The sequence below is a fragment of the Phaenicophaeus curvirostris genome, chromosome Z (genome assembly GCF_032191515.1).
Source record: "Phaenicophaeus curvirostris isolate KB17595 chromosome Z, BPBGC_Pcur_1.0, whole genome shotgun sequence".
Taxonomy (NCBI): domain Eukaryota; kingdom Metazoa; phylum Chordata; class Aves; order Cuculiformes; family Cuculidae; genus Phaenicophaeus; species Phaenicophaeus curvirostris.
The window spans coordinates 66,456,535-66,481,645 of record NC_091431.1 but is presented as its reverse complement, the minus strand read 5'-3'; the positions used below and the strand labels follow the sequence as shown (position 1 = coordinate 66,481,645).

Here is a 25,111-nt window from a genome sequence, read left to right as displayed (position 1 = left end):
CTTCTTGAGAGAGAGTGTTGTTGATACTGATATAACTGCAGAGGCAGGGGATTTGTCTTGAATGGTGAGGTGGAAGGTGGTATGGGGCCACCTTGTTCAGAGAGGAGAGTGTGAGATGGTAAAACTGCAGATCTGAGAAGACTGCTGAGCTGTGGAAGAAAGTGGAGACATTTCAAGCATAAAGTGAAGGATATGGAAAGATCAAACGCAGGCTGTTGGGCTGGCACTGGCACTCCCTCCTCCCCAGACCAGCAGCTTGTCTTTGGCTTTGCAGGGAGGTGGATTTGGGGTAACCTTGGGCTTGGCTCTGAGATGATAGGACAAACTGTGGAAGAAGTAAACCCATCCTCCAAAGAAGTGAGGAGACCGTACCACTATTTTTTTTCTGAGCCAGCCAAATGCAGTGACCATGTGAAATCCTCCTTTTTCAAATCGTTTTTTTTTTTCACAGGGGGCTTTTATTCATACCCCGTTAACAACCATGCCGTTAAAGCAGCCTTATTAGGATGCTGCCCTTCACCAAGGAACTCTGCACTTGAAAAAGAGCATTAAAGATTCAACAAATAGCTGAGAATTGGGATTGATCCTAACCTCCCATAAATGGGAGTACCTTCCCCCATTAATCAGCCTTGGTTTTCACTTACAGGATGATGGCCTTAGTGCTACACTTCTTCAGGACTAAAAGCACGTTAAATATTTATCACAGCTGAATATTCACTTCCCCCTCTATTGCCAGCTAAGATCCCCTGCTTAAGCCTGTGTCAGCTTGACAGGTTGCGTAGTGAGGTGGCATGCCATTAGGAAACCTCTTGTGCCAATGCGCTGCACTCATTTGCTGTGCTAAGCAGGGAGAGATGGTGGCATCTCTCATCTTGAAGCATGGTCAGCATGGGACTGTATTATAAAGACTCTCTGCTAGCATTTGCACTAGTAAATTAAACATGCTTGGATTTGCTCTCTAGCAAAGGCTGAAGCATCCACACTCCTGCAAGTTTCCTTCAGCCTCCAAAATTGGTTTATTGCATCTAAACCACTCCATGGTAGCAGCCTCTGGTCTGTGCTGAGGCTTTGCCCCATGTCAAGGACTGCATTAGCAGTTCGTGGTATGGCTGTTCACATTGTAGCTCAGGAAGTGTTTCCCAGTTTACGACCATGCGTATGGCTCCTGTGTTGTCCTCCCACTCTGAAAGGATGCTGACAGTGCTCTGTGTTTCCCTGTCAGGCTGGGAGAAAGCGTTCATGGCTGTATGAGGTTTGAAATGACAGCAGGCTATTTGGTGGTCCAGTTCATCTAAAAATATGCAGGTATGTTCTTGGTAGTTGTGCCAGATGTGCCATAGCATTTCAGAGACTGGCTGTCTTAGGAGCACCTCTGAAAGCTGCCTTTCCTTTTTGGCCTGCAGTACTGTGCCAGGATTTCTCAAAAAATGGCTCAAAAGCTGTTGATAGACCTTGGAGATTGGAAAGGTCATGGCCTGGTCCACACCAGTGCCCTCGGATGCTGCTGCAGGTAAGCCTTGAGCCCTCTCAAGCCACAATGCTCCTGCCCTCTTCAGCTGCTAAGGAAAAGCTCCACATGATGCTGGAGGGAGTTTTGCTTCTTCACCAGGTCCAGGGCAGACTCCACTTGGTCAACTCTAGCAGCTGAGATTGAGCTGTTGTAGCTCTGTGTGTGTGGTTTTTTTTTTTTGAAAAACACTTAACTTGTTGGCATTATCATGATGCATCTCACTTTTGTGCCCTCCCCTGCCCCATAGGGCACATAACTGCTGTGCACAGCTTTGTTATAGCCATTTACACGTACAAGCAGACAGTGTGTTTCATTATCCTTGTATCAAACTTGTTTTGCTACTGTCACGCACCAGAAAAGTTAAAACATGTTTGATCAAAGGCATGTAAACACAGCTTCAAAACAAATGCCCTCGAGTCCTGCCAAAAGCACAGAGCTGTCTCTGAGCAAACCCCGTCTCATATTCCCCCGCCTGTGCCTCCTGCTCCGTCTCTGAGTGGGTGTGCGATGCCGCCCGATCTCAGAGAGCCTCATGGGCTGCCGTTTGTGGCAGGGAAGGGTTGCCCACTGGTTGAGCAAATTTCAGCAGGGTTCTGCACCAAGTGAGGCAGCTGGGGAGGAGGAGGCCTGGAGAGCAGAGCCTCAGCCACAGGGTGGGAGGGAAGAACTTGCTGCATCTCTGCACATGCAAGATGGCAAACTGCAATAGCTGTAGGACCAGGAGCGTGCTTCCAAGGTGGCTTGCTGCTGCCTGTGCTCCCAGGACATAGCTCTGGGGTTGGAGCTTGGCTGGGAGTGAAGGCAGCTGGTTGCATCCTTTAAGACTCTGATTGTAAGCAGAATGAGAGGAGCTGGGTGGAGGGACTGAGGATGGTCCTAGACCAGGAGCTGCTTCTGCTTTGCCTGGTTTCCATCCCTGAGTAGGCAGGGAAGGGTGAGGTGAGACTCGCGCACCTGGCTCAGGGGCCCTGATGTCACTTGATCTCCGATCAGCTTGCTGAAAGATAGAGGATGCTCTATAGTTGCAGACAAGTCAAGCTTTCATCCTGTTCCTGGCTCTGGGAGGGCTACATGTGCATTTTAAACTGGAATGGAAATCTGCAAGCTTCTGCAGCTTCCGAAGGCAGGTGTTTTCAGAAAACACTAGCTCCTTTCACATCTGCCAAAACTCTATTCACAGCTTAGCTATGGGCATGACCAGCGAATAGTTTGGGAATTCATGAGCTTGTGAACTGACCCAGACACTGCAAATGAGTTGCCCAAGGTCTTTGCCAAATACCTTTGAATAATGAACGTGTCAGAACTAGATAGGGTTGCAAATGGTAGGTTATTAGTGCCCACTGCCCCTGCCAAGCATTACCCTGTGTGTGTGTGTGCAGGCACACTGTGTTTGCAGGGATCGTTCTGCGAGCAAGCAGCTGGGTTGCTGCAGGTAAGATGGTCCTGTGTGTCTCCTTCAAAGCACCTAATTGTGCTAACAGGGGAGATGAAAACCTAGTCATCCCCCTATATTGCTGCTGGATGGTCCTCTGCAGGCTGTGAAATGCCCTGCAGGCAGCAGGGACATGGTCAGAGGTTAACAACGGTGTCAGCCTTCATAAATCATGTCTAATGAGACTTGGGAAAATGTTGGGTTGGAGCCTCTGATGCATGGCTGTGCTGGGTTGTCTTTACTTCAGTCTTTTTTCCCCATTTGGTTTTTAGGGTGGAACTGTTTTGGGGGCTGAAGGTGCTGGAGGTTTTCCCACTGCTCTGGCTGGTTAGGGGCCCTAGGCTTTGCCCAGTCCCTGTTTCTGGTAAGGGCTGACTGGTGGGCTGCTGATTGAATGAATTGTCCCCATTTTTTCGTCCCTAAGGAGGTAGTTCATGCACCCCTAGGGTGCCAGAAATCGTAGGGTGGAGGGTATTGTCTGGCTCCTGGTGGGGAGGAGCTGCACACTGTGTGCTTGCTGATGCTGGGTAGGGATGGCTCTGGACAGAGCCAAGTCACAAAGCCTGGCTGAGCCACCAATGCCTGTGGACACCTTCCTGTGCAGCCACCACACAAATAAAGGTCTGCAGGGACCTCAGGTCAAGGTGTTCTCCTAGCACTTCTCACCAGCTTGGGATCTACATTATAAGGATGCCATCAAGTCAGAATGCTTTGTCTGGGAGAAGCGCATTTGGGAAGACAGGACCCAAAATAAAAGGCTTGCAAGGTGGGAAGAAGGAGCAGAAAGGAGGTTATTGAGGTCCCCACTAAAGGCCACCTCTGGGGTGGGTGGTGGTGGGCTGCCCTAGACCGTGTGTGGTCCCTGCAAAAGCCGCCAGCCACCAACTGGGACACTGGGAGGAGTAAAGCAGGGTACCATGAATATTCCCTCTGACTTATTATTTATAAAGTACTGTCACAGCCCTGGAAGTGTTGGGACTCTCATAAAAGCTGTAGGAATGTACTAATTAAAGAATACAATGGGAATGTAAATTGGGAAAGCTCCCTAGGGGGAAGCAGTCCTGGGGGGAGCTAATATGCCAGTCCCGCTCCTCCCCTCCAAGCTGGCTGAGACACTGGAGCAATTAAGGAAGAATTTGAGTGTTAAATATAATCTGGAATTGTGTTTTTGGCTTTTTTTTAAATTGTTTTATTTTTCTCTTGGGTAACTGTTTCCAATTGTGTAATTGGGACTTTAACCCTCTACAATAAAGGCTAATTTTAGGGAGATCTTTTTTGGTGTTCCTTTGCTGCTGAAAACACATTCAGGTGAGTCTTCCAGTGCTAAGGTAGCAGGTCGCCTCCTTGCAAGAGGTAAAGCTAGATGGAGTCATCCCACAGATGGCACTGTGGGGTCCTTAAAACCCAGGACAAATCTGGGAGTCTCCCAGAAGACTGCTTTGGGAGCTGTTTTAGCTCCAGACTGGTGCAATGAAGGAGAAATGGCACCAGGGCACATCTAACCAGAGCCAGTCCGGTAGGAGATGTCACTGGCTTTAGAATTAAATATCAGTTGTCAGAGTCATCTCCTGAAACCCTTCTTAAAAGCATACCTTTTTTCGTTGGTCTTTTTGCCTGCCCATTTCTCTTGTGTGGGGTCTAGCATACTCTTTTGTGCTGTTTCAACTTTTTTTGCCCTGTTCAGGAAATTTGTGTTTCATATCAAACTGTGGCCAGTAGGGTGGACTTGGAGTAGTGGCTATGACATATTTGTCTTTCTGTAAACTGTTTGTATACAGTCCAGGCTGAGAAAACAAAGATACTCCATCAGGAATGTGAGATGAAATAAAGACTATGTCCAGGCTGCACTGGTCATTGAGGGATGACCATTAGCTCATGAGCTGCTTGGTGCTGGGTTTGCGGGTCTCCTGTGTGCCTGTAGCTAGGTTTGCAGTTGAGCAAATGCCTTGTATCCTTGGGTTTTAGTTTTTTTGGTTTCCATCGTCTTGAGCGGATCCTTTAGCGTACATTTTGTTGGAAGTTTTCCTCAAAGCTTGTAGAAGAGATGGCTTGGTTATTTGATTGTTCTAAGATGGTGCTCCCAGTGGCAGGCAGGAACTAGTGTGTTGTAGGATCCTCTTCCCTCTCTCATTTTTATTTTTCTGATTAATTTGAATATTTCTTCTCGTATTTTTTTTCAATTTACATTAGTTGCCTGAGATTCTCAACCTATGCTACAGCCTGTTGGCAGAGGTTATAGGGCTCTCTGAGCTAGCATATAGGAAAGCATGATGGATATACTCATGTTGTACGAGTACCCTCAGAGCAGTAGGACTCTCCATGGTGGTGGGGTCTGACTTGCTCTGGACAAACTAGTGCTTTGTCATACAATAGCATCCCTGGTCCTAACTCTAAAGGCACTGAATTAAGCCTAATGTGTTGCACAGCATGGCATCTGTCTTCCCACCCAGGTACATTGGAGAGGGAGGCCATCATCCTCCCAGCTCACTGCCAGAAACAGAAGTTGGCTGAAACCGCACAAAATCTTGGGAGGAAACATGCTGAGGCAATCTGGGTAAACAGGATTTAGAGATCATACTGGATCTGCTCTGCTACTACTCACCACAGTTTCTAAAAAATACATAAAATTAAAAACCCTTCTGTCTTTATGTATTGTAGACTGCATCTGTTGCCTGCAGTAGGTAGTCTGGTGAGGCAACATAGAAGAAAAGTAGTATTTTCTCTAAATCTGGAGTTGAGGAAGGCAGAGCTGGGAGCACCTCTAGCCATCCTAAGCTCCACACCTCTGGAGTTAGTCTAGGTAGCTGTCGTAAGTCCAGGAGCATGGCCTGGGCGTCCCGATTACTGACTGGTCTCTTCCTCTCCCAGTACCTGGCGTCATGTCCAGGCTCTCACATGATGTTTTCCAGTGTGACCTCCAGCCAGCTTGCTCTGGGGTATCCAGTTCCCCCTGGATTTGGCACAGAACATTCTCCTTTCCTCCCTGTCTTACCATCTGAAGTTAGTTTCCTCTAGATGATGAGAGTCAGGAGTACTTGGGTGTGACAGATCAGCATGTGCTTTCCTGGATCTAACTGTCCAACCAGATTTGGGATCCTTCCTGGGTTGCAGTAGCTCTGTTAGAGGATGAGACCTGAGCGGCACAGCAAGCTCTCTTGCCTGCAGTTGCTGCTGTGGCTTTTCTGCTGCCAGAAAAACTATCCTCAGTTGTAAGGACAAATTGAAACCAAGGAGCAAACACTATGTGCTGAGCTGGGTCAGGCTGACAGTGACTATTGGTGCTTAGTCCTAACCTGAGCCAGCTTGCTTAATGTGCTGGTCTGTGAGACGGCAGCTTCCCGCTGGGAAACAACCCTCCGCTTTGCTTGTCCTGTCTTTGGGCAAGGAAAAGGCTTTCTGGAGGCGGGGATCTACGATCTCGGCTGGGAGCCAAGGTAAGTCACCTTCTCGGCAGGGTTGTTTGCACAGCTGCGGGTGGCCGTGCCCGCTCCAAGAACTCTACATTCTTCCTTACACTGAATATCCGGGACAGGCATCCCTCCGTGCTCAGTGCACTTTCATTTCCGTCGGCGAGCTTGGGAAGCTTCACCAAGCATCTGAGCACAGGGTCTGACCCTCTATCCCACCGGTGCTGTTCGTCTGGCTGATGGCAGCATGATGCAACTGACTCCATGCTGTGAAAGACCACCAGCACTCTGTGCCTGCAGCCCCTCATGCTTTCGAGTACACACACAATTGCTCTCCTCCTGCTTGTATACTCTGGTGTGGTTCACTGGAGGCTCAGCTGATGGAGCAGGAGGCTCTCTGCCACCTCTGGGTGCTGACAGCCTCCCTGCTCAGAGCCTCTGCTGTCACCCGGCACATTGTTTGCTTTTTCGCAAGCCTTCCCAGCGACCAGCAAGCCCTTAGCTCCATGTGGATTTTATGGTGGTGCCTCTGAGACACTGACAACCTGCTGACATCCGTGGGTTGTGGGTTTTTTTATTTGCTTGGCTGCCTCCATCACCCCAAAAATGCAGCACCAAGTCCAGCTCTCTGCTGGCAGTTGCTGTGAGATCTTCATGTCTTCTCTCTGTTTTTTTCCTGCTTTGCAGAGAGCTTTAATGCTGCATTGTTTGTCCTGAAACTCTGCGAAGTGGCAGGCATCATACAGACAGTGCGCTTGGTCAGCTGTCTGATCTGGCCCTGGGTTTTACTACAGGCAGTTTATTTTCCCAAGGAAGTTAGTTTCCAAGATAGCATCTGTTTTTTATGAGATCTGATCAAATAAGGTGGTATGTGTATGAGTGGCGGTATTTTTATGTTTGTACATGTATTTTTAAGGTTTTATAAATAGTGGAGTAATGAGCTACTTGCTTCTTCCAAAACTGCATCTCTTGTGACTGTGGTTTTGCTGAAATCACTACTGAATCCAGAAAGCATGGTGTTTCTCTGAAATGAAAAAAGGGCAGTATAGATACTCACACCTCACAACAATTACATCTTAGTAGTAGGTGCTGTTATTTTCAGTACTGGTGCAGAATTATCCCTTAGTTACCTCATCCACAGCACAAGAGGCAGTTAGCCTTGGAGGCTATGGGTGAAAACCAGATGCTCTTGTAAGCAACTTGCTGGCTTATTGAAGCTCTTTAGCAAATAGTAGAAGAGAGGTAACATGTCCTAGAGAGCTTAGCTTAGTTTGCAAATAACTTGCCTGGAATAAAAAAAGGTTAGAGGTTTGAATTTGCTCTTGTGGAGAAATGGAGAGAGAAGCTGTTTGTGAGTTTCCAAACGAGCTTTCGTTGGTGCACATTTGAATCCTGTGTCCAAAAAGGACTAGATGGAAATTTGCTGTGGAGCTGCTCCTGCTTGGTTTTAATTCTTGTAAAGCTTCAGCTGAAGGAAGAAAACTGAGCAAGTGAAAAGCACTTTGGTGTTAGTTTTTGGAGGAAATTCTTCAAATAAAATTGGAAAGGGAAGGAGGAATAGCTGAAAAATATTGTAGTGGTAGAAAATGGGACTCATATACAACCCATTCATTAATGGGTGATTAATAAGTGATGTGCTAATGGTGTGTGGGGACCTCGTTACTTGTGGCTTACTATCTGGATAGATTGAAAAGTGTGTAGCCATCTTGTCTCATTTATATTTTAATGCTATAATCTCACCTCTTCCTTTTCCTTTTCTTCCTTCATGTGCATCACTGCCACTCTTCCTAGGCTGGCTACACCAGACCAGGTAGGCATCATCCCACGGGGTGAAGCTGCCTCCTCTGTGGGAAGTCTTACTGATGGATTCCAACCAGAAAGACCACAAACGTGCTCATCTTCTCCAGGTCTCACCAGTGCTTTGGGCAATAATACAGCCCACAGGGATAAAACCATCCCAGTGAGACCTGCCCTCCTGTTGGGTTTTGGAGCAGCTTCTCTTTTCCCTCCACCCTAACAGGGGCATGTCCACTTGTCTGATTGCAAGGACTTAATCCGCTCTCTTGCAGTGACCCCCACAGAGCCCACCCTGCCGAGAGAGATAACAATGTGCTGCAGCTGCCCCCTCAGCACATCCCCGGCTCTGGGATTTGTTTTTCATTTCCTCTTCCTATCCCCTCTCTCCCCCTGTGAGACATAAGGGTTTGGCAGCAGATCCTGTCGCCCCATTTGCTTTCCTGCAGAGAATAATTTCTTTAGGGTGTTGTTTTAGCGACGATGAGAGTCTGAGCCAAAGCCACTGGATGTCTTCTCAGAGAAGACATGAAATAGCAAATGTGTGCTGTGCGACCTAACCTCTTGCCTCCTCGCCAGTCTCCTGGAGACTACCGCCAGCTTCCCTAGCTTCTTCCTTGCTGTTCAATGCAATTCAGTTTTCTTGACATTTTTTAACCTATTCCTATAAACTTGTACAGAAAAGGGAGACAAAAATCTCACCACTGTGACTGGCAATACAGGTGGTATTTCCTCTACCTTAGAGCAAGCCAGCATCAGCTGGAAACAGGATTTTCTTTGCAATATCACAGAATCACTAAGTTGGAAAAGTCTCACAGGATCATCGAGTCCAACCATTCCTATCAATCACTAAACCATGCCCCTCAGTACCTCACCCACCCATCCCTTAAACACCGCCAGGGAAGGTAACTCAACCACCACCCTGGGCAGCTTGTTCCAGTGCCCAGTGACCATTTCCTTGACGATTTTTTTCCTGATGTCAAGCCTGAACCTCCCCTGGCAGAGCTTGAGGCCATTCCCTCTTGTCCTGTCCCCTGTCACCTGGGAGAAGAGGCCAGCACCCTCCTCTCTACAACCTCCTTTCAGGTAGTTGTAGAGAGCAATGAGGTCTCCCCTCAGCCTCTTCTCCAGGCTAAACAACCCCAGCTCGCTCAGCCGCTCCTCGTAAGACTTGAGACAATACGAGACAAGCATTACTTAAATGCAAAAAAATCCCCACCACCAAAACAAAACAAAAAAATCACAACCAAAAAACACAAACCAACTCCACCTTCTTGCTGATTTAGTACCTGCAACTAGGCTTTGTTGCTCAGCTAGTCCTGTGTCCCAGTGCCATTGCAGTGATTTCCACTTTGTACCAGCTGTCCTGTAGGAATCTCTGAAACCCTGCCCATGTTATGACGATACAGTCCTGCCTTCTGACACTGGCTTTTATAAAGACTGGAGCTGCTGGTCAGGAGCAGCTGATGTTTAACACAATGAATTTCTCCTTTTTCTGGGAATTGCCAGGAAGCCGTTTGTGTAGAGGGGAGGATTTGGAGGATCAGAAGCTCATGCATATGTGTGTGTGTGTATGCCTTTATAAGGGAGATGGGAGAGGTAAAGCCTTCTGATAGCTTAGTAAAGGGCCGACGAAAATACAGCCTTGAGCTTTGATTGAAAGCCTGGGTAATGCTTCACCAAGAAAATGCTACTTGCTGTTGTTTGCACTGCTGAGTGTTATTTACCCAGTGCCTCCTGCCAGCAAACGTTTACATCACCCAGGAGCAGCTTGCCCGGAGTTTTCGGCAGCAGGAACCTGCCTTTTATTGTTGTTTTTGGCTGCTGGCAAGGCACCCAGCCCAGCTTCCCGAGAGTGAGCATGTAGGCATGAAGGGCCTGGGCTCCCTGTGGCTTCGTAGAGATCAGCTTATGTGCTGCTGGCTCCTGCTTTACCTTTTTTCTGAGGACACAGCATTCTCCCCAAAGCAGCTGTTAAATCTTCTAGGTACTCAGTGCTCATGAAAACACTTCCCCTTTTTGTGTCTTTGCTCTGCATTCACCTTGGCTCACTCAGCTGTGGTCCCACTCTCAACAAAAGAGAACTCTGGTGCCGCAAATGAATAGCACCAGCCTGGTGACTGTCATTCTGCACCCATTCTGCCAAATGCATATTTTTTTGTCTGAGTTCAAAGCTGCCTTTCTGTGAGGCCACACAGCTCCCATGCACACTCCATACCTTTAGCTGAAGTATTTCTTAAAAACAGATCCAGACTTTTCATGGGAAATTATTGTGAGGTATTTGCTCAGTTCTGGCCATGCATTGTGGAAGAGCAAATGGTTCCTTGCTGTGACCCAGGAATCTCTGCTCAATCATCTGCCCATACTGAACAATGGAACAGATAAGAGATAGCTGCCTTATGTTGCACACTTGTGTTTTCCCAGCCTCTCATATGGGATGAGGTGAGTGTAAGCAGGGATTAGTTTGTTAAGCTGTGACAGTTCATTAAACTTCTTGGACTTTTTTCTCTGGGTTTCTTCTCCAGGCACTGTTGATGACTGAGCAGAGGGGTGTGTGTATGTGCAGACACTGGAAGACAGGGCAGGCAGCAGAAATTTTCATGATTTTGGTTTCCAAACTCCCTTATGTATTTTCAAAGCCTGCTGAGTGCCTGCAAGAACTGTTGCATTTCAGATACTTCTATTTTGAAAAGTCTGTAGAAGTGAAGTACATTTTTCTTAGATATTTTTTGCCTTCAGGAGAGCCTCATTTTTGTCAGATACTGATGGCTGAGGCTTAGACATGTAAAACTTGGTGAAATTAATGGGAGCCATGCCCTGAAAGTCCAGCATGGCTTTTAAATCCTGTGGCGTATAAACAAGGAGTCTAGTTTTGCAGCTGACTTTTAAGTCTACTAGGGGAACACCCCAAAGCTTGAAGGTAAAATGAGAGAAATGATCACATGGAAGGAAAAGTCATGCCCTGTTCCTCATTTAATGCCTCATTGCATTAATTGCTGCACAAAGAGTGGGGTCAGAGCTTGTGGACACCCTTGGATGAAGATTGTCAGGACATGGAGGAACAGTACTGCTTGGTATCACCATCTCATTAATCCCTCTTGGTTTTGAAGCCTGTGGTAACCCCTTTGTTTGGACTTTACAAGGAGACCCCAGCTTGGAGGACTCACTTGGACTCTTGCAAAGAGTTTGAGTGCCCTGTTGGGTAACTGTGGGCAGGAACATGCTTCCAGTTGTATTTTTCCCAGTGTTGAAAAAGTCATTGCTGAGAGGCAATTATTTGCATGCAAAGCTGTGCCACCCCACGGCAGATTTCACCCTGAGTAGAGCACAGAGGGGGCAGCTGAAGGGAAGATGTGTAAGCATCTCTGTGTAGCTACAGAAATCTCGTTTGATCCTCAGTGGTGGGAAAGGAAACGGAGCAATAACCCAGGACAGTTTAATAGAGTTTGGGTGAAATACTGTTGTTTTTGTAAGCTGGTCTCTGTCTAGTGAGGGCTCTTTAGCCCTTTTGTTGTGCTTGGCTCTGCTCTGGATGTTGGCACCAGCTGCTCTGCAGGTGCACGTGTCTTTGGCAGGAAGGAGCTGGGATTTGGGGATTCGCCTTCATTGCAGTGGGGGGGAAGAGGAAAAAAGCAATGAGGTTATGTTTGTGTCCTGCAAGTGAAGAAGATGCTTTGGGAATAGGGAAAGACACAGCTCACGGTCAGTTCTGTCTAGAACAGCTGGCTAGAGATCAGGGTCATATCCCAATGGCTCTTTCTCCCTCCCTCGGGATAAAGCAGGAGTGGGTCCTGCAGGCTTTGGCACTGCAGAACCCAGATGAGGCTAGCTCCTGTTAGCAGGAGTTTGCCCTAGATCTTAGAGCAGCTGAGACAGGGAATGATAGTAACTATTGCCTGTAATGCCCTCAAAATAATGAAAACTTGATTGGGGGGCCACCTCCAGAGCTAAGCCTGTAGGGATGCAGAGACAAGAAATTTTGGGGAGGTGCCCTGCCACCTTCCTTTCATTTTCACTGACTCCCTTGCTCCCTCCTTCCCATTTTGCTCTATAGCAGTGCATCCTTGAGACTAGCACCCCAAAAGTGCAGAGCCCAGTGCTGCTGTGAAGGCAGTGAGGCTGAGCGCTCCCGGCTCTTTCACCCTCCCTGCTGGCAATGGGGCAGCATTCCCAGGACAACTAGTCCCTGTGGTCCAGGAATGTGGTTTATGGAGGGGGTCACTACTCTGAGCATCCCTCTTTTTGCCCACCCCTGCTCGGTTTTAGAGGATGAGGACTGGTGGAAGTTGACCGAGAATTTCTGGGCAGGGACTGTTTGGTCCAGCAGACAGAGGAGGGGAAGAAGCTGATGTTCCCTCTAGTGAAATCCTGCATTAAAGCCAGAAGCAGCAGACCTCCGTGTGCTGGCATGGGCCCAAGGCGTCTTTGCTTCCTGCCACCCTTTCAAATTAAGCAAACAATTCATTTTATTTCTTTAATTTTCCAAATGGAAGTGAATTGGCTGTGCTGGCAGGTGCCTGATTGACGTTCCAGGGAGGATGGGAGCTGGGAGCCAGAGGAAACTTGCCACTCCACACCTGCTACTGCCCTCCCAGCATCATGAGCAGGGGCCCAGCACCGTCACTTGTGGCACAGGGGCCACTTTGCCCTTCTAGGAATAAGTAAGAGATGCCCAGGTTTCACACCACAGGTAACACAATTGTAATGCTGAGCTCCTGTGAGGCCCTTTTGGGGTGAAGTGAGCCAATGCACCCCCAGTGCCCTCTATTAACTCCTGGCTTTCGATGTTTTATAGAGTGTGGCTTTCCTTCCTGTTTTTATTACGCTTTGCTGAGCCTATCTCATGCATCTGCTCAGTTTCCTGCTTGTGTCAAGGGGACACTGTCAATAAATGACACTGGCTTTACCTGTGACGAGGACCAAGTCATCCCTTTCAAGGAGGTTTTGGGGTGGGTTGCTCTCCCAGGGGACCCATGGGTAAAGCCATGCAGCCTGCCAGTGCAGCCCTGCCACTGTGCACCCTCGCTTCAGGGCTGAAACACCATCTGTGTGCACCCATCTGCACCTCTAAATCCTCCCAGCTCTGCTCACAGGTGGGTGGCTCTCTGTAGAGCCAGCTACAACTCTGCCTGCAGCAAAATAAGTGCCAGGAGATGGTGAGGGGAGATTATCACTGCTACATGGCAGCAATTATCAAATCTGTGTGCTGCATCAGTGAGATGAACGGCAGCCAGTAGCTCACTGCCAGAGTGTGAGGCGTGTAATTAAGTCTAGCTCCCCAATCTCTGTTAAATCTCAAAGATCCCTTCATAATCTCTGGCACTGGAGGCTCTCTTGTGGCTTTTCCCCGCTGCTGCTGCTTTTCTCAGGGCTGTCTTTCCCCTTGGTTTCCCTCCCTTGTCTATTGGTGAACAGCAGCAGGATAGAAATCCTCCCCTTGAGCTGAGGTGCTAGAAATGCAAAACCTCTGGATTTTCAGATGCCATTGGCTGTCCTGGAGCTGAATCACACTCCATAGTGCTACTGTGCCTGCCGAGAGCTTTTTCACCTTTGCTCCGTCACCCCTTGGCTTCTCCGTGTGGTTTCTGGGGAGATCTCAGGGGCACAGCAGTCCTGGTTGATCTTGCAAACCACTGAGCTGCTCTGCTGGGGCCACTGCCAGACCCTGTGTGGGAAGCATGAGAGCTTAGTTGTGTCATGATGATGACCCCAGCCTGGCTATTAAAAACAGCAGCTTAATTGGCCTTTTGAAGGGGAAGAAAAAGCAGCTCTTGTACTTAACCTCACCTGTTCTCAGGAAAGCAACCCCCTCCCCACTTGAAAGTGTGCAGTGTTCCTTGGGCGCATGCTGCTGTTCTCTGCTTTGCAAAGGTGTCACCAGCACCTAACCTATTTGTGGCAATGGGGAAACTGAGGCACAGCATGCTTATGCAATGCATTTGGAGTTGCTCAGTCTGTATCCCAGTCCAGAGGGGACTTGCAGCAGGGCAGGGCAGGGCTGAGCTAGGGGACAGGGGAACACCTGGCATTCCTGTCCAAATCCCTTGGCCTGATGGGGTGCTACCAGCTGCACCCCTCTTCTGGAGCGCTTGCTGCTGTCCCAGCAGCCAGGGATCATCTCTGCAGCAGCTACATTATCACCCAGAATCAAGCCTGAGAAACGGGGTGTCTGCTCTCCCCAGTGCCCTGCCTATAGAGGGCACCATCCTCCTGGTTTTTGTGCACAAACATCCACAGTTTGGAAGAGGACAGGCAAAATCCAAGCTGTCTGTAAGTTGTGTGGTAGCCAGAGGGATGCAGATAAAAGCTCTGCTGTCTACCACTGCGATAAATTTCATCTTTGTCTAATTTAGGGGTAAAAAAGGAAGTAACCAGCTGCGTTTTGTAATCTTGCAAGGGTGAACTGTTCTGGCAGACACTGGAGCTGGATCAGTTCTATGTGGGCAATAGGGATATTACAACTGAACTGAGGAGAGTTCTCTGGAGGGGGAGCAGGAATCAATAGATGTTGGGTAAGGCACTTGTTTTAAGATAAAGTCTATTTGTCAAATTATAGTAATTTGATTCTGTGCAGCCTCAAAGGCAGTTAATTGTGAGCAGCCTGGAAAGGCGGCACGCTCTGCCCCAGCTTGAAGCCCAAACACTGGCTGTGCCCTTTGGATGCCCTGGATGGAGGTGGTGGCAGTGCTGCTGACTGGCAGTGCCTCTGATGCAGCTCAGATGAGAAGGAACTGAGCTCTGGTGGAGGCCGAAAGTTATGAATTCAAGCCCCTAAGCGTGTCCTGTAATCCCTTTCCTGGCCTGGAGTAGCAGCAGCCTCTTCAGTTACCAGGGTACGGAGGGCTGCAGGGTATGCGTTTCCCAAAGGCCAGCCCAAGGCTGCAGGGAAAGAGTCCAAAAATACTTGGCTTATTAAGGCACCATGAGGACTCGCCTTACAAGGCTGGAGAGTAGTTTTTTAAATGAAAAAAACCCAACTCACTCCAGGGGTAGAGGATGAGTTTTGCATGCTGGGGTGGTGGGGAGGTCCTGTGGGCTCCACAGGGCATGCACAAACCTCCCTGGCTCTTTTGTTGGCCCCTCTGGGTCACAGCTTTCCTGGAGCTGATGCTGTTAAGCCTTTGACTTGGCCTCACATGGTCTGAATTTAGAGGCATTTGTAAACAGGAGAAGGTTCAAGGGGATGCTGCAGCTGCTGTATGTGTTTGGGGAGGGGGCTTTGGTGCTGTATGGTTGAAGATTTCCCCTGCCTGGTGCATGTTGCAGGCTTGCTGTGTGCTCACGGTAGAACCTGGCTCCATGGCTCTTTGAGCCGTTTCAGCAGGGAGTGGGTCCAGCAGGCCACCCTCCCTGCACATCCATGCACAAAGCTGCCATAGGAGGATGGAGCAGCTAGGGGTGATGAGGATAACCCGCAGGAGCTGTGACCACCAGCCTTGTACAAGCCCCACCTTCCCAAAATACATGCCTGCCTGTGTATTTTTGCAGGAGTTACAGACTCACTAGGTTGGAAAAGACCCACAGGATCATGGAGTCCAACCATTCCCATCAATCACTAAACCATGCCCTGCAGCACCTCATCCACCCATCTTTTAAACATCTCCAGGGAAGGTGACTCAGCCACCTCCCTGGGCAGCCTCTGCCAGTGCCCAATGACCCTTTCCATGAAAAATTTTTTTCTAACGTCCAGCCAGCATCAGTTTTCCTAATGCCGAAAAAGCCCTGCATTCCTCTCCATCTCTGAAATGGGACTCAAAAATCCACACAACTGAAAGCTCATGGCTAGGCCACCCTGTGCCTCAGCTCTTCAGCACTGCATGGGGCGAGGGCCTTATGACCACAGAGCACAGGCTAGCAGCCACACGGGGAAACCTTGCAGAAGGGATAGGTTGCAGAAGGGAGGCAGGGTGTCGTAGCCCATGTAGCCACATCAGCATCCCTCCTTCAGCACCCTGGAGATGGTGGGGAAATCCTCCATGGAGGGCAGTACACCGGAGGGATGGTAGGAGAGTTGTTCAAACCTCCTCTTGGTCAATAGGGGGAAAAAAGTCTCCTCTCTGCAAGCAGCTCAAAGTGGTTTCCTTTGCTGGCCAGCTAACTAGTAGGCTAGCAGTGCTCACCCAGGGCTTTCAGCCTTCTGCATGGGCTGCACCATGCTCTTCTGTCTACCATCATCTTCCACTTGCCTGCACAGTTGCTGGCCCCTGGATGTGGTAATTGAGGGTTAATCATTAAAGTCTGCTTCCAGCAGTGGATGGGCTTTGGGGGTTTCTGCTGGAGGCAGCCGCATCAGGTCGTCCCACTCACATGTTCTCACAGGGGGCATAGCCAGCCAGCTCTTCTCTGGTGAGAAGAGCTCAGCCGCCATTCCCCAACCTGGGAGTAACATCAAGCCCTGCCTCAGGGCAGGCAGCTCTGACAAAGCCAAGCATAGAGCAAGGTGGGCAGTGAGGACGTGCTGGTGTCTGGGAGTTTGCAGACAGATCCAGCCAGTACAGCTAGAAAATTCCTTTGCGTGTGGGCTGGATGTGGTGGTGTGCAACAGGCTTTGAGTTTGCACGTGCACGCTGACATGTACGTTCATTCATGCACATCCCAGAGGGATGGAGAGGGTGCCCACACCTTGCACACCCCAGGGCAAGAAGGCGGCTGTTTCTGCTCACAGCCTCCTTGGGGGACGGAGGTGCACACGTGACAATCTCCATGCCTTGTACACCGTCCGTGTTGATCTCATGTGTTGAGATTCTCGCAGGCACCCAAAGGAGTCATCGAGTTGTGCGCTGATCACTGCACGCTGCCAAAATCCTCTGGAATCTGCTCCCCTGCGTCACCCCTTCCCAGGTCAGTGTCGGGCTTCGAGGCAGCAGGTGCTGAAACCCGTCCCTCCTCGCGACCTGCCTCCCTTGCTTTTCCAGCACATTTTCTGGAGGTCAGTCATCCCCTCCCCGCTGCTGGATTGCTTTCCTGCCCCTTCCCACCTGCTCCATCCACCCAACAGCTTGTTTGGAGCTGGAGAGCAGCTATGGGGCGGAGGAGGGGGGGAACATGAATCCAAAGGAGAAATCAATCCTATCCTGGCTGGGGCTGAAATCTTAAAACACCAAGCTCTGATACAGCAGCTCTCGAAAGACCAGGACTGAAGATAGCATTAGCTATTTCTGGCCACAGGTGGCTATTCCTGGCCCCAATCCCAAGGTCAGTCCTTTTTCCTTGCCTCCTTAACTGAGCACTTGGATGAGCTTGGTGTACCGTGCACACTCAGTAAGCTATAAATAACAGCAGCTGTGGGCGGCCTACGAGAAGGGCACTGGGGGAAGCATCCCCGGTTCTACAAGCAGCCAGGATCCCCTGTCCCAGCCCAGCCAAGGGCAATGAGGAGGGTACCTTCCTCTCGAGATCAGTGGGATGCTGCAACGCTGTTGCTGTGCTTTTTCTATGAGGTTTTGAGTCCTAGAGACCCTCTCTTCTCTGCAAACAGGGCTTTCAGACTGAGCAGTTGCTTGGGAATGGGTTTACTTTTTTTATGTCCCTGAAGCTGGACTTGCTGCCCTGTAAGGAGCATGGGCTGGGATATCTTTTTTCCTTCCAGATCTCGTTGCCTCTGGGGACTTCTGAGTGACCCAATGGATGTGCTAGAGGGAGCATCCAGGTGAAGGCAGCTCCTCTAGAGCCTATGTGCAGCCACAGCCTGAAGTCTTCTTTGCGCTTTTCTCCTCTTCACTAGTCTCCCTTTCCTTCTCCACACACTTATTTTCTCCCCACTGTCTTTCCCCCTTTCTCATGCTCTTCCCTTCCCTCTCACCTCTGTGCTTTTCATCACTCCATCTCTTCCCCATGCTACCACACCCTCCTCTCTCTACTCCTGCTATTTTTGCCCTCCTTATACCCCAGCCCCTTTCTCTCCTCAGTGCTCTCCCGGCCCCTCTCTGCAATAGGGTACCAGTTTGCTCTGCAAACACTAGCTGCCTTCTTTTTCTCGTGGTGTAGCAAATGTTTCTGCAGCGCTGTGGCAATCATAGAATAGAATCATAGAATCACCAGGTTGGAAAAGACCTACCGGATCATCGAGTCCAACCATTCCTATCAAATACTAAACCTGAGCAAAAGGACCTTTTCTTTCTAGTAGCATGATGGAGAACGACTGCACTGCTAGCTGGAGAGGTTGGCACACGGGCAGCTCCCATGCCTACATCCAGCCACCTTGCTGGTGTGAGCATTGGCCCCCCATCACTGGCTGGAAAGCAGAGGGGATAGCTTAGTGGTCTCACAGTTGCTTTGGGTTTGTTTGGAAACACCAGTCTTGTTTTCATTTGTTCTCCTCTCCTGCTGCAAAACCAGTGTAATTGGAGCAGGAAATTAAACATTTGAAGTGTTAACGTGATAATCTGCTGGTTTAGGCTGTGGATGGGGCAGGGAGCTGGGAACCGAGCATGCAGTTGCTGCCTGGCATGCCAGGAGGGAGAGGGGACACAGTGCTGGCGGGGTTTCCCCAGGACTTCCCACTCTCTTGCCTCAGCCAGGGAGACCTCAGGGAGGGCTCTCCTTCAGCTCACTCTGGCCTCAGGTGCTCTTCAGGCTCTCGGTTAGGACAGTTGTGTTTTTCCTTTGGTCTTGATAGGAATGATTGATAGGAATGGTTGGACTCAATGATCCAGTGGGTCTTTTCCAACCTGGTGATTCTATGATTCTATAATTCCTCTTTGCCCATGCTGATGGAACAAGGACCCATGCTGGTAGATGTCTGCACCCATCACTTGTCTTTCTTAGTGCTTTGCTGATGCTGGTATTGTGTGAACCAGCCAGGGACCTGAGCATATCCCATGTCATTAAGGACGCTGTTTGGGACTGTTGAGGCTGGAGAAAAGAAAATAAAAAAAATCCCACAGAACTGTAAGCTTCCAGAAATGCAAAAGTGTCCCTGGGAAAACAGCGAGGTCAGTTCAGAGAGTTGATTTTCATGGCAAGGGTGGGTAGGTGTCCAGACTGACTGCCAGGCACCTCCATCTCTAGAGACATTGAAGAGCAGAGCAAAATCCGTGTCAGAGTGGCTGTGCCCAGAGTGGTCCTGGTGAAAGGTGTGGTGCTCTGAGTGGGTGTGGGCATTGTTAGGCCATGGAGAATGGGTGTCCTATTACCTTTCCTAAGCTCCTCAGTGGTCTATAAGGATGGCTGGCACGAATATATTATGTTTTTTTAATTCCTTTTTTATGTCAGGCTTGGATTGCCTAATAGACGCTTGCATTGTAATTTTTTACTTTAATAGGAATCATTTGTAGAGAGATCTGCTGAGCTCAGCATCCCGACTAGAGCTTTTGCATTATCAAGAGTTGCTGTCTTTGCGATGGATGAGTTTCAAGCATTTCTAAATACACAGGCCTGTCTGTCTAAACAAAAGTTCAAATGCTGTGCAGTTCACTGGTTCGGAGCAAATGTCAAACAGGCAGGACTGGGCTGTTGCTGCTAAACAAACCTTTGTCCCTTTTTCTTTTGCACTTCCCACAAAATCCTGCACAGTTTTGATGTGATCAGCCTGTTTCTATTTATGGGGTGAAAAAAACAACGTGGAGCAGAGCTGTGGGATTCTTTACTCTGCTTGAGGTTATAAGGGTGCTGAAGTGAAGAACAGTGTCATAATTGCTATAAACCCCTTCCCTTTGTAAAAAGTTGTTGAAGGAGGAGACTCATGATCTTTCCTGAGGAGCATCAGTCTGTATTGGCCTGAAGTACTGGCAGAGTTAGTGCTTTTCCCCAAGGATCTTGGATGAAGGTAAAAGTTTTCCGATGTGCTCTCTTCCCTAGAGCAGGACTGGACATTCTCTATGTCACCCCCATGGATACTTGTCTCACTTTTTCCTAAATAATGCCCCAAATGGGGTCTCTGTAGTCACTGGACACAGAAGCAGAGCAGGCTCCCTCTGTGGCTCAGGGTTTTAGCATGCTGCACACTTTCTGAAAGAGAAAAAAGAAACAAAACAAAACAATTGTTTGCAAACGGGGATGCCACCAGGTATGCCACTCCTGGTATGACCCAATGACTTTCTCCCTGTGTTGCAGCTTTGAGGGCAAGGAAAGCGGACTGTGCTTTCCCTACTGGCGCCTGAGATAAAAATGCTCCTAGTGACATTTGTAGCCAAACAGGGACATGGTATCTTCTCAGGGGCTTACATGTACAGCTCTCTGTGTCAGCATGGACATACTGGGAGACTTGCAGGCTAGATACCATCTCTAGATACCTTTTGATGCCAACACACATCACTGGATGCATCTCCCACAGCGTTTTTGCCTTGTCCAGGACACCAATGAGCCATCAGAGGAAGAGGGTCCTCTCTGGGTATCAGCTGCTCACAGGAAGGCTTTGTGGGATGGAGATAGCAGCCTGGCGTGGGAGACAGGAGACCTTTCTCCCTGACACCTGCATATGGTGCGACTTCGGCATAGCCTCTCGCGTCCGGTGTTTTTTGTGTGTTTTCCGAGGTGTTTTGTGTTCACTCTTTGGCCGGTGCTGGAAGGACTGGATTGGAAAGGAAAGGGATTTTCATACTTCATCTTTTTCTCGCCGGGGCCTGAAACGTGAGCACCTCGGAGGCGTTGCCGAATGAGGTGGTAATGCGTTCATCAGCTGGGAAATCACCGGACCTTGGAAAAATGGGGAAGGAAAAGATGGAAAGACATGCAAGGATTTGTGTTGGCTCTGGGCAACCATTGTTTCAGGAAGCAGCTGGTGAATGTGAGGAGTGTGATGTTGTGGAGCATCTCGATGGTGCTAGGGATGGCAGGGGCTCTGCTTGCATCAGCTAGGCTTTGGCTGCCAGCTTTGTTGGGTGCTGTGCCTCAGTTTCTCCACCCTGAGCAGTGGCTTCACTGGAGAGCTGTATGGACACCACCATGTGCTGGAAGCAGTGTTCCTCATCAGGCTCTGAGAGACATGCAAAGAGAACAAACTCAAGTAAATAAAGACCTAAAATACCACTAAGAGGTGAAGGGGAGAGCCTGCCTACTGTAGGGCATAGGTTGGTGCTTGGCTCTGCCCAGCTGGGAGCAACCTCCTGTGGGGAATATGTCATGTTTTCCTGTCTGGATGTAGGTTTTGTCTGTAGGATCTCAAGCTAGCTGTGGTGGCAATTCCCTTGACATTGGTGCTTTTTCCCCAGCACAGACTTTCCTTCACTCACCACCCACCTATGCCACCACCTACCTATGCATCTTCTCAGAAATCAAAGTGTTTAGTCTGTGCTCTTAACTCTCCCTGGCCAGGGCTGTGTGGGATGCTCTGAAGTCTGGGAGCAGGTGCTGCAACAGGCGCTACATGCACATAAATAAAGCAGCTTCAAGTCTCCTTTTTGGTTTTCTGGACTCTCCTTCTGCCCTTGCCGTATTTGAGAAGCATTTGCCATCTGTCTTTTTATTGCTCCTGTGAGGAGCTGAACTGTGACATTTTCGCCTCAAAGATTGCTAGCTGCTGTCAATCGCAACACAGGAACTGCCAAGCCACAAGAAAACACTCTGCAGAAGTGCCATTGAGGCATGCGACAGCCGCCTGAAGAGCAAACCAGAGGCATATGTAGCATGTGCATGTGTACAGGTGTGTGGAGAGGTGCAGTATGTGCCATCATCGTGACTACCATAGCCAAAAAGAAAGGTTATAAAAGGAACTGTCGGGCAAGCCTCACTGTAATCAGCCACCATCAGTGCATGGTGTGACTCAGACCCTTGGGACACTGCAGATCCATGGTGGCGACTACTCTTGCAATTCTATCTCGAGTGCTTGCTTGATCTCTGTCTTTGTTCTACTCTGTCTATTGCTTTTGCCATTGTCTTTGTGCCTTTGAGAATAAAGCAGACTTTTGATGCATGGCATTTTAACTTGTTTGTGCCTTAATCTCATTCTGGGGAATCATATCAAATCCTTCCTGACACTGAATTGGGACAGCTCCCTGTACCTCCTTCCTCTTCCTGTTTTACCTGCCTCCTTTGTAAATTAAAGTCTCAGACTTTCCCTTCTCACATTTCACTTTTTCTCTATGTCTCATCACTTCTATTGCCTGTCACTGGACAGAAACCTTTTTTCTCTGTCTTTTTTTTTTTTTACACAGGATATCCAGGATTAATCAGAGCATTCCAGGTCAGGGCATGCTGTTGATTTATGCCGTCATGTATTTTATAATTCTGGCTCCTTATATACGACCTAACATTTCATTTGGCATTTTAGTTGTGGCCGCAGAATGGAGGCTTACATCACTTTACTGGCTGTTTTCAGCTAATTTAGATGGGCACAATGTGTGTGAATAGTTCAAAATCTCCCTTGCAACGTTTGTGCCTTGTATTTATCACCACACCAATCTTCCTCACTGCCTGGTGCTGCTGTTTGCTTTGAAGGTCTTTGCTATCACATCCATCATATTCTTGATTAGTCTAAATAATATTGTCATCTGCCAGTTCTTCCTCCTTCTTGCTCAGTCCTCTTCAAAGCATTAATAAACAGATTGTGGCGTGCTAAGTCTCACCCAAAACACCAGGACTCAGAGAGCTGCCAGTGCCATGCTTAGTCTGAACTGCTTCAGCTGCTTGATAAATTGAGGGTCTGAGATGTGAAGAAGGTAGGAGCCTAAGGAGGCAGAGAAAATACTGTTGGTTTTATTACAAATAAGTTTTTCTGCTTTGTGACGCGTCTGTGATTCTGCCTCATTCACTTTATGAATGGTTAGTGCTAGTCTGTGTAACCAAATATGCTCTTAGTGTTAATACTTCGACATGCAGCCGTTGTGTGTTTAAATGGCAAGGGCCTTTTTAGGGAAGTACTTAGGACTTTGGTGTCATGGGAATAACATACTTTAATATGAAAAAAGTGTAGAGTATTATTGATGTGCAATATGGTAAAATTATGTATGTGGACATATGCTTACAGTTAGATCAATAGATGTTATTAATGTGTAAAGATATCATTTTTATGTTTCTTTTTTCCAAAGGGTTTTGTGGTTAGCTTATATTTTGAGCTTATTGATGAAAGAATAGTATTTATTTTGAAAAGTCAATGATTCAAATCAGGGTAATTTTTTTAATGGGCTGTAACTTTTAAGGAGCATAATAAATTTTCTTTGTCATTTACTGAAGTATTTCCCTTTGCATTTGAGGTGAATGTGGCAGTCTTCAGGTCAATGGGGGGTCAATTTCCCTAAGGTAAATTCTGGAGGTGCAGAGGTGGCCTCTTCATGGTAGAGGTAGCTTGCAGCTAAAATGCCTTTAAGATTTGCATTATCTGGGAAAGGAAGCAAGAGAAGAGTGATCACAGCCATGTTCACAATTTTCCTACATATTGCCCAAACTGAAATAAATATAAGTAAAAAAGAACATAGGAAACACAGCAGAAGTATCACGTCTGTGCTCCTTCTTTTTGCCTCACAACTTTTTGCAAGCAGCTGCTGCTCTGGCAGCTGCCTCAGTGTCTGCAGACCTGCACTTTAGAAAGTCCTTTCCCTTCAGCCATCAAGACGCTTTTTGCTCAAAGTCCTGCCCTGGCAGTGATTTCTGCTGGGTTTTGCTGCACCATGGCAGTTGTATGTTGTGTTTTCTTTAACGAACTGGTTGATGCCAGATCAGGCAGCCTGCAATTGCTGTACTGGGTAGAGGAGTAATTAGTTGTTCTCTCTTCGCTTCTCTGGGATTTTTTTGTTTGTTTTGCTTTTAACTTCACTGTAGAGACATTGGGAAGTGCACTGCAGCTTGCCTACTCCCCAAAAAATGTTGCACAACCTGGTTTGAGACACTGGCTCTGAAATGGAAGAACAACACCCGCCTTTGGGTGAGTGCTCCATGGGTGTTGTGCCCCCTCCGCTGGCTCTGGCTTTCGTCTTGGCTCAGGCAAGCCATCCCTTTCATTAACCCAGAGCAAGAGTTCCTTGGAGATGGGAGAAGTGTTTGTTTGCCTTTATGTTTTTGTACCCATGGGACCAAATTTTTTTGGTTGGACTCTGAATTCGGCTTGTATCCCTGCTCTCCAGATTCCCACCTCACCCTGGAACTATCAGAAATATTTGTTCTTCCGAAACCTCCCTTTCCCCTTTCAGAAGATGGTGGTAACTCTCTTTTGCTCTTATTTTTCTCACTAAATAGGATGAAAATAGATGGGGTCATTGGTGTCTATACAGGCAGATTTGGCCTCCATCTTCTGTTTACTAGGACTGCATTAGTTATGAATAATGGTGCGTCAAACTACTCGCTCCAAGCAATTTATTCATGGGATTTGGCCCTGCTTGCTGTCTGAGAGTTGCCTGCCAACAGGACCTGATTTTCAAAATACACTTACAAATACACAGCCATTTGCCCAATATGTTTGCAAACATATCTGGGCCCCTGAGTGCTGAGCAGATGCTCAGCCCTGGTGTTGGGGCTCCAGAAATCACCTCTGGGGGTATCAGTCCACAGAGGAGTGATGTCCGCTTTGAATCAATTAAAAGAGAGAGAAGACAAGAAGTCATGGGAGGTTTTAAATAATCTTCCTTCTTTTTTTGCCCCAGGGGACATCATTGTATGAAGCTAGAGGCACACACACAATCCTGAACCCTTGAGGCAGGATTCCCTCCCCAACCCAGGAGAGAATGCAAGAATTTCTAGCTCATTTCTTGCTGTCTGGCAAATTTTATGTCTAATTTTTTGCTCTGTCACGTCCCTGCAGAATAACCATTGATTTATATACTGGCCGACGCCAGTATGCTTTTGCTGGATACCTGTATTCTCTCCAAGAAAGGGTCCTGCTGCCCAAACTTGGATATAAAAGCCAAAATCGAAAGAAACCTCCACTTGCAGTGATATTGGTGGAGAGGGAACATGGCAACCCACGTGTGATGAGAAGCAACCACATCACCTCTGCTCACCAACTGCCAGTATGATGTGCATTGCACTCTGCTGTTTTCCAGGGTGTTGCTCATTTGATGGATTGCTTAATCTGCACACTTGTGTGATAGTGACTGT

The 25,111-nt window shown here is 48.2% G+C and overlaps 2 protein-coding genes across 6 annotated transcripts in view; one reads left to right on the top strand and one right to left on the bottom strand.

The window, feature by feature from the left end:
* Positions 1–25,111, bottom strand: part of PIGO (phosphatidylinositol glycan anchor biosynthesis class O) — a 389,616-nt gene that overhangs the window by 1,256 nt on the left and 363,249 nt on the right. The window lies entirely within an intron of this gene.
* Positions 1–25,111, top strand: part of CNTFR (ciliary neurotrophic factor receptor) — a 467,758-nt gene that overhangs the window by 319,654 nt on the left and 122,993 nt on the right. The window contains exon 1 of one of the 4 annotated variants that reach the window (XM_069880943.1): positions 6,257–6,376. The exons of 2 other annotated variants lie outside the window; for them this stretch is intronic. The gene's annotated coding sequence lies outside the window, so the exon portion shown is untranslated. Of the gene's footprint in view, positions 1–6,256; positions 6,377–25,111 lie in introns of those variants that run through there. One more of the 4 variants, XM_069880945.1, reaches the window with a different exon arrangement.